This window comes from Bubalus bubalis, chromosome 5 (genome assembly GCF_019923935.1).
Source record: "Bubalus bubalis isolate 160015118507 breed Murrah chromosome 5, NDDB_SH_1, whole genome shotgun sequence".
Classification (NCBI taxonomy): domain Eukaryota; kingdom Metazoa; phylum Chordata; class Mammalia; order Artiodactyla; family Bovidae; genus Bubalus; species Bubalus bubalis.
Window position 1 is genome coordinate 51,922,807 of NC_059161.1, and position 9,815 is coordinate 51,932,621.

General features: G+C 42.8%; 1 non-coding gene across 1 annotated transcript; it reads right to left on the minus strand.

The window, feature by feature from the left end:
• Positions 1-3,191: 3,191 nt before the first annotated feature.
• On the minus strand, positions 3,192-3,299 carry LOC112585366. Its single transcript, XR_003109831.1, has one exon. It is a non-coding gene; the product is annotated as a U6 spliceosomal RNA (small nuclear RNA).
• Between the last annotated feature and the right edge of the window lie 6,516 nt (positions 3,300-9,815).

A 9,815-nucleotide genomic window follows, 5' to 3' on the forward strand; every position in this document is an offset into this window, starting at 1 on the left:
CCTGCAGCTTGAAGATATGCAGTGTGACTGGGCTGGTTCTCTGCACCCTCCCCTGGCAGCCTCTGGACCGGGTGCTTTTAGTGTCTTCCCTCGAGCCTTTCTGCTTTTGTCACCCAAGCAGACAATGAACCCGGCAACTCGTGGTTAGGGCAGGGACACTCCATGTCCTTCAACTCTCAGGTCAGGTCACCCAACTCCCACGTCCCACTGGGTGGTCGTGGAGACAAAAAGCCAGTCGGCATTTATCCAAGCACAGACCCTGACTTTCACAAAGAAACACAGTGAATTTTTGCACCAAAATTTCCAGGGTAGTATCTATGCATAATTTCTTTTCAAAAGTCATTCATAATTGCAAAAAGCTTATTGCCAACAGCAACTACGTCATCCATCTGTATTTATAGCAGATTGTTATAGCACCTTGTTTTCAAGGTGGTACTATGTATGCACCCAAGTATCTGACCACTTTGTTATTGTTCTAGAAGTCATGCTTAAACAGCAACACTTTTATTATTAATCGCTTTCCCTGCATTTCTCCTTTATATTAAATTTAGGACATAAAAAATGACTTTATAGATACGCCATTTTATCATCCGATTTTCTTCAGATAGGAAGAGGGATACTAAAAATGATTTATTTTAAGAAGAGGTGTGGGGTCTGATAGAGTTGAGATTCATGGCCTTTGACCTCCAGGTCCTTTAGCACAGAAACCACGTCTGTTTTGCCCCTGCACCTGGAATACATGATAGATCCTCAGTAAATATTTATTGATTAAATAATAAATTCTCAAAGTAATTGGGGGAAGCTAACGCCAGCCCTTTCCTCTGCCTTGTACATATAAGTGACCAATAAATAATTCCTAAATGAAGGTGTGAAAATGTACTTTTGGGTAGAACACCAGGGCTGCAAAGGTTACATTTAAGATAACTTGCTCTGGGACTTCCCCAGTGGCCCAGTGGTTAAGACTCCATGCTTCCAATGCAGAGGGCATGGGTTCAATTCCTGGTTGGGAAACTAAGATCCCATTCACTGAGAGAAATGCACTCCCTGCCAAAAAAAGTGAATAAAATAAAAAAGATAACCTGCTCTTCAGAGACTGTGGGAGAGCTTGAGGGGCTGAGCTCCGTAAGTGCAGGAATTTAACCCAGGAAATGTTCTCTGAAGGTAAACAAAAGTCAGAAAGATATGCCTCCAACCTATTCATCAAAAGTATTCATCCAGTGAATAGTTTACTCAGCATCTACTATGCGCCAGGCACGACGAGGGGTGGTAGTCGTGCCAGCAATAATGGCTATCACCTAAAAAATGCCTAAAGTAGTCTTTGAATAAATGTTAATTTTTATGAATTTTATTTTATTGAAGTATAGTTGACTTACAATGTTGTGTTAATTTCTGCTGTACAGCAAAGTGATTCAGTCAAACATATATGTGTGTAAAAATGTTAATTTTTCATATACAAGAATAGATTATTTGTAAGAGTAGAAGAGCCATGTATTTTAACACAAGAATACACAACAGATAGGTTTTAAAAATAAGCCATTATCTTCCTTCCCAGATAATCCTCAGTGGTATTTTAAAGTAAAGCCCATATAAGATTAGAACATTCAAACAGTACAGAAATGTAGAAAATGAAAGGTTAAAAACCTCCCTCATATATCCTATATATATCAATTTCTTTAGCCACATAAATATTTTAACCTAAAAGAACCATGCTATAAACGTGGCTCTTAACACAGTAATATATTTTTGAGAGCTTTCCATATTGGAACATTTTTTTTAACAGTTACTAGAACTCTACTGACGGAGAAGGCGATGGCACCCCACTCCAGTACTCTTGCCTGGAAAATCCCATGGACGGAGGAGCCTGGTGGGCTGCAGTCCATGGGGTCGCTAAGAGTCGGACACGACTGAGCGACTTCACTTTCACTTTCCACGTTCATGCATTGGAGGAGGAAATGGCAACCCACTCCAGTGTTCTTGCCTGGAGATTCCCAGGGACGGGGGAGCCTGGTGGGCTGCCGTCTATGGGGTTGCACAGAGTCGGACACGACTGAAGTGACTCAGCAGCAGCAGCAGAACTCTACTGAATGGATGTATCCTTATGTATGTTGCTTGTCCCTTATTGCTGGGCACTTTGGTTGTTATTAATTTTTTTCTACTATAAATGCTGTTGTAATAAACATTCCTGTGCCAGTGACTTGGTACTCTTTTGAGGGACTCTGCCCCTCTTGTCAAGAGGCCAGACTCACCCTGTATTCAAACAACCCTAACTGTACCTTATGTCTTCTAATATTGAAAGATAAGCAAGGTTGAACCTGGTTAATACCTGCATGGGAAGCCAGCTTCAAATCTTGTCTCTCTTGGCCTGCCCCAAGCAAAATAATGGCACTGGGAAGGGGATTTTTGCCCTGGAGGGAGGATGTGCCAAAAAACTTTGCTGCTTCCTTTTTTTTTTTTTAATTTTTATTTTATTTAACTTTACAATATTGTATTGGTTTTGCCATATATCAAAATGAATCTGCCACAGGTATACATGTGTTCCCCATCCTGAACCCTCCTCCCTCCTCCCTCCCCATTCCATCCCTCTGGGTCGTTCCAGTGCTCCAGCCCCAAGCATCCAGTATCGTGCATCGAACCTGGACTGGGGACTTGTTTAATATATGATATTATACATATTTCAATGCCATTCTCCCAAATCATCCCACCCTCTCCCTCTCCCACAGAGTCCAAAAGACTGTTCTATACATCCGTGTCTCTTTGCTGTCTCGTATACAGGGTTATTGTTACCATCTTTCTAAATTCCATATATATGCGTTAGTACACTGTATTGGTGTTTTTCTTTCTGGCTTACTTCACTCTGTATAATAGGCTCCAGTTTCATCCACCTCATTAGAACTGATTCAAATGTATTCTTTTTAATGGCTGAGTAATACTCCATTGTGTATATGTACCACAGCTTTCTTATCCATTCATCTACTGATGGACATCTAGGCTGCTTCCATGTCCTGGCTATTATAAACAGTGCTGCGATGAACACTGGGGTACATGTGTCTCTTTCCCTTCTGGTTTCCTCAGTGTGTATGCCCAGCAGTGGGATTGCTGGATCATAAGGCAGTTCTATTTCCAGTTTTTTAAGGAATCTCCACACTGGTCTCCATAGTGGCTGAACTAGTTTGTATTCCCACCAACAGTGTAAAAATATGGAACGCTTCACGAATTTGCGTGTCATCCTTGCGCAGGGGCCATGCTAATCTTCTCTGTTTCGTTACAATTTTTAGTATATGTGCTGCCGAAGCGAGCACTGCTGCTTCCTTTTTAAAAAAAAAAATTATTTTTATGGAGGTAGGGCTTCCCCAGTGGCTCAGAGGATGTGGGTTCATTCCCCGGATCTGGAAGATCCCCTGAAGGAGGAAATGGCAAACCACTCCAGTATTCTTGCCTGGAAAATCCCATGGACAGAGGAGTTTGGAGGGCTACAGTCTATGGAGTCGAAAAGAGTTGGACACGACTAAGCACCTAGCCATCCATAGGTGATTTACAATATTATACTAGTTTAAAGTGTACAACATAGTGATCCAAAATTTGTATAGATTATACTTTATTTAAAATCACTATATTCCCTATGCTGCACAGTATATCCTTGTAGCTTATCTATTTTATACACAGTAGTTTGTATCTCTTAACACCCTACCCCTATCTTGCCCTTCCTTGCTTTCCTCTCCCCTCTCTACCAGTAATAAACCACTAGCTTATTCTCTATATCTGTGAGTCTGTTTTGTTATTTTCACTCATCCGTTTTATTTTTTAGATTCCACATATAAGTGACAACATACAGTATTTGTATTTCTCTGTATGGCATTTCACTAAGCCTAATATCCTCTAGATCCATCCATTTTGTTGCAAATTTTTTTATTCTTTATGTTTGAATAGTATTCGTGTGTGTCTGTGTGTGTGTGCACGCATGCGTGTGTATCTTCTTTATCTATTCATCTGGTGATGGACACTTAAATTGCTTCCATATCTTGGCTATTGTAACTAATGCTGCTATGAGCATTGGGGTGCATACATCTTCCTGAATTAGTGTTCTCATTTTCTTTAAACACATACCTAGCAGTAGAATTGCTGGATCATATGGCAGTTCTATTTTTAAGTTTTTGAGGACCCTCCGTGCTGTTTTCTTTAGTGTTTGCACCAGTGTACATGTCCACCAACAGTGTACAAGGTTTTTCTTTTCTCCACATCCTCACCAACATGTGTTCCTTTTATTTTTATTTTGGCCATGAGGCACGGGTTGCAGGATCTCACTTTCCTGACCAGAGACTGAACCCAGGCCAGGATAGTGAAGTGCTGAATCCTAACCACTAGACCACCAGGGAATCCCCAACATTTGTTATTTCTTGACTTTTTGATGATAGTCATTCTTACAGGTGTGAGGTGGTATCTTGTCATGGTTTTGATTTGCAAAACCCTGATAATTAGTGATGTTGAGCACCTTTTCCTGTACCTGTTGGTAGATGTCACCAGACAGAGCCTCTTCAGGGAAAAGGCTGTGCATATTCTGCATATGAAATGCAAGAGCCCATGGGCCAGCAAGATGCAGGAGATACTGGCAGACAGGGCCGGAGGAACTGGCAAACCTCCAGGGTGGGGTCGACTGTGGCTTTGGTGTCAGACAGCTTTGGTGCAAATCAAGGCTCCTCCACTTGCTCTGAACAAGGGTTTGTGACCCTATGCATGTGACTTAACCTCTGCAACTTCGTCTTTTCATTTTAAAATGAGGACAGTGATGCCTATTTCAAACAGCTACTGTAAGGCTTCAATGGGAAGCGTACATCAAAAGTTTAGCCTAGTTCACAGCACATACAACATGTTCAGTAGCTATTATTGGTGTTCTTCAGCTGTCAGTTCTAATTTTTAGAAAGTCCTTCCTCCTATTGAGCTGAAATTGGTCTCCTGTAACTTCCTTGCATTGCCATGAAATCTGTAAATATGCCCTTTCTTTTTTTAAAAAAATTTATTTATAATGTTTTTTACTGTGGTATGTTCTTTCAGTCATTCAGCAAACATGGATTGAATGTTTCTTGCTGCCAGGGACTGGGCCAGGCCTGTGAGCACAAATGAGGAAAAGGACTGGTCCCTGTATGTGGGAGAAGTACCCCTCTTCCACATCCGAGTCACTGGAATACATAAGGAGAACCATCACTTCTTCCTTGACATACCTTTTTCCCAGACTCAGCCCCCCTCTCCCACATCTATTTAGCTGTACTTCTTGCTCTTGTTGCTTGTTGATTTCAATCATGGCTCAAAATCATCCCTTCTCCAGGAAGTCTTCCCAAACCGCACTCAGCAACCATATCCTCCTGCCCCGGTTATCCTATCAGCATGTGAGGACCCAGTTTCCATTCTCCCTGCTTGTTTGCACTTGCCAATTTTCTGGTGGATTCCCACTTCTCTGGAGAGCAAGCCAAGGCTCCCAGGCACTGTGAAAGGAAAGGGAAGATAGCAGTCCCGAGTCACAGCTGGTGTCCCTCAGAAAATCTCAGGTCAGTCTTCGGCTTGGCCACCAGGGAGCTGAAGCCCATGTGCAGGTAAAGTACGTTTTTGCTGCACCGAGTGTGTTGTGAAGCTGGAAGGAAGCGCAGGTTGGATCCCAGATACAGGACAAGTGACCGAACCATCCGGGAAGTTGTGTCTCCAACTTCAGTTCTATGCTTTTTGGAGAGCAGCCCTCCAGCGCAACCAAGCAAGGGCACATCCTGGCCTGAACCTTATTCAACTTTGGGGGGACAGGGAACTCTTAAAGAAAAAAGATAAACGATTAGGTACAAAAATGAATGCTTAATCAAACTGAAAAATGAAATCACAGTGAATCACGAATTTAAAAAGCTGACTAGCAATGACAAAATTCAAAGGACACACCTACAACAATGGTCAACAACAGCTATTACTATTATTACTACTAATACTGTTATTTGATTCCCTGGCACATCCTTCATTTTTTTGCCTGCATACTCCTTGTCCTCCATTTGATAACAGTTTCATAATTTAATTTTTTACTGAGAGCATAGAAAGATAATTTAGTCTTTTCCTCTAGCATGGCTGATCAAATTTTAGGTTTTACATTCATCATTTTGAAGTGTCATCATCTAGGCAAACCTGCCCAGGGCCCCAGGCTTCATCCTGGCTCTGCAGCTCCCAGGCGGAGCCCCGGCAGCTGCTCCCCTGTGTGTGTGAGTTGCTCAGTCGGGTCTGACTCCTTGTGACCCCATGGTCTGTCCATGGAATTCTCTAGGCAAGAATACTGGAGTGGGTGGCCATTCCCTTCTCCAGGAGATCTTCCTGACACAGGAATTGAACCCGCATCTCCTGCATTGCAGGCAGATTCTTTGCCGTCTGAGCTACAAGGGAAGCCCAGCTGCTCCGCATGGCTGCCCGCATCTCTCTCCCCCAACCCAGGAGATGGTTACAGGGCCGCGGCTGAGGAGGCAAGTCTGGCAATCCCAGAACACCAGTGAGCCCGGCTCAGGCAGCGCTACCTCCTCCCGCCAGCAGGTGGAGCTGAGGGGCCCTTAAGCTTAAGCATTAGCCTCGCATTTTTTGAATAGATCCTTGCAATCAGGGCATCTCTCTTCCTGAACGTTTCATCTCTTCTTACTATAAGTGGAGAATATTACTTTATAATCATCACCAGTATTATATGAATATTATTATTTGCAAGACAATGAAATAATGTACCCCACATTGCTAATACTGGTTAGATCTCAGTAATGGAATTATGGAAGAGTTATATTTTTAGATACAAATATCTATGTTTTTGACTTTTTTTTTAACACAATGGAGCAAAAAATACTCTTTTATTAATCCGACGTCCACTGAATATCTTTGCAGCTGTTCATGAATATTAGGTGTCTGGCACATAAATATATATACACTTCCACAATTGAAAGATTGTGCTGTACACCAGTCAACCCTGTCTTTGACTTCTTTTATTAGACTCACTTTTACTTTTGAACCTGAAGAAATATACATCATTTCATAATGGAAAGTGGCCCTAAAGTGTTTTGGATGTGGAGGCCTGGGAGGAATGATAACAGAGCCATGCTAATCATATCTCATCTGTTCAGGAATTTTACAGTTTCTAAAGCACTTTCACAATATAATTTAGGCCTTTTCACATCTTGATGGATTTTGAAAGGCCAGGGCAGAAACAATTTCTACTTTTTATAGATAAAGAGACAGAGCTCCAGAAAATGGCCCTAAGTTCACACCACCTAAAAAAGGATTTAGTCCCTCGCCCTTCCCGACTCTGGCTGGCTCTGTTGTACATCTCTGGAATCTGTCTCTTCCTTGTCATCTCCTTAAGCTGCTCCTCTTCAGGATCGCCTGGTCTTCACCTGGGCTAACAGCAGCTTCTTTCTGAGCTCCCTACCGCCTGCCTCCTCTCCAGGTTCTCCTTCCACCACTGCCTAAGTTATTTGTGAAACTCCCTTGCATAAAATCCTTCAGTGACTCCCCACCAGCTTCAAGACTGCCTCTGGCCTACCCTTCTAGGCTCTGCACATCTGACCCCTCCTATCTCTTCAGGCTTTTCTCCACTTCTCTAAAGCTAACCAAACCTGCCAGCTCTCTTAACCCTCAGGAAGTTAGCAAATGGTATCCCCTCTGCCTGGAATGTCGTTTCTACTTTCCTCTAATGTAAGCATGCACAGTGATCATACTTACCTCCTCTCTGAGACCTCCTGGCAATATACCATTCTCTTCCTTCTGCATTAGGAAGTTCCAAACACGAATGCCTACAACAGCCAGGCAAGTAGCAATATAAACTGAGTCAATATAAAATGAGCAGTAGCCCAAGCTACAGGCCCACACTAAACACCAAGAACGGTGTCTGTCCCAGTGGGCTGGTGGGGGGAGGGGGTGGTTGTTGCAAACTTGAGAGCTGTGTCCCTTCTTAAGAAGGCAGCCTCTACGAAGTTCTAGCTCATGGTTGTCTAGCACCAGTGCCAGGCCAGTGCCGCCAACTTTCTTAATGCTTTAAGGTAACTCAGATATCTGAATTTTTAATTTAAAATTCCAGATTTTTAGGGGGAACTCTCTGACAGGCCAATGGTTAGGACTCAGCTCCTTCACTGTCGTGGGCCCAGGTTTGATCCCTGGTTGGGGAACTAAGATCCCATAAGCCGTGTACCTAGGCCAAAAAATAAATAAAGTAAAAATTCTGTCTAAAAAAATTCCAAATTTTAAAATGCTAGCAACTGATTCAGATTTAAAGCACTGCAGGGACCAACTCTTGCAAGCCAGGTAGAAGACATTAGTGGGCAGGCTTCATTTGATGGGCCTCAGGTGTGCAATATTTCTTGGACATTTTTTGTCTGCATGGCCTGTAGGATCTTAGTTCCCCCATCAGGGACTGAACCTGTGACCATGGTAGTGAAAACACAGAGTCCTAACCAGTGGAACACCAGGGAACTCCTCTCTTCTACATTTTAATAAAACATTGTACATAATAGTGGCCAAATTTACTTCACGCTCACTATATGCCTGACAGGTCCTTTTCTAAGTGCTTTACACGTATTTATGCATACAGTCTTCCCAACAGCCTAAGAGGTGGATACTATTATCATCCCCATTTTATAAAAAGCTGAGTTCATTCCAGTACTGGTACTGATCGTAATATAAGTGCTTCTTTCATGTTCTTAACTACTGGACCGTGATCCTTTTGTTACAGACACCAGAACCTCTCATCTGTGTATTTCCTACAATAGCATATGGGGCACTCCTTAAATGTATGCTGAGCTTTACTGCATGTAATAGATGTAATTATACCTTCATTCATTCACTCAGTAAAACATCTGGAGTGACTACCATGTTTCCTGTCCTGTGTTAGGGGCTATGTCCCATAGCCATTGGTCTCCAGGTGCTTCCAATCAAGGAGCGCAAAATAATTATCACTGGTGGCTCAGGTGGTAAAGAATCTGCCTGCAATGTGGGAGACGCAGGTTCCATCTTTGGAAGATCCCTTGGAAAAGGAAATAGCAACCCACTCCAGTATTCTTGCCTGGAGAATCCCATGGACAGTGGAGTCTGGTGGGCTATAGTACATGAGGTTGCAAAGAGCTGGACACAACTGAGTGACTAAGCAGCAGCACAAAGGAATAGTATTGATCATTAACAATTTGTTATTATTTTTATTTTTTTGCACTGGGTCTTTGTTGCTGCTTGTGGGCTTTCTCTAGTTGTGGTGAGCAGGGGCTATTCTTCAGTATAGTGTGCAAGACTGTCTCTGACCTATGGGAGACTGGATTCTCATTACAGTGGTTTCTCTTGTTACAGAGCCCAGGCTCTAGGCAGATGGGCTTCAGTAGGTGCAGCACTTGGGCTCAGTAGTTGCAAGCGTGCGGCTCTGAGGCATGCAGGCTTCAGTAGTGGCAGCTCTTAGTTGCTAGAGCACAGGCTCAGTAGTTGTGGTACACAGGCTTATTTGCTGTGGAATCTTCCCAGACCAGGGATCGAACCCATGTCCCCTGGATTGGCAGATGGGTTCTTATCCATAGGGCCACCAGGGAAGTCCATAATTATCATTACTAAATAAGACTAACTGGAAAATTTTACCAAGGACCAATAATGAATTCACCAGATGAAGCAGGAAACATACAATTGAACCTAGTCTCTGTCTGGTGATCTAATTAGTCTACAGAGAAGATGAAAATATGTGGAGAGATCAAAGGGAAAGGTTGATTTTAGGGAAGACATTTCAAAAGCATTTGAAATTTTTGGTAGATTTCAAATGCTAACACTTCATCTGAATGTGACGGTGC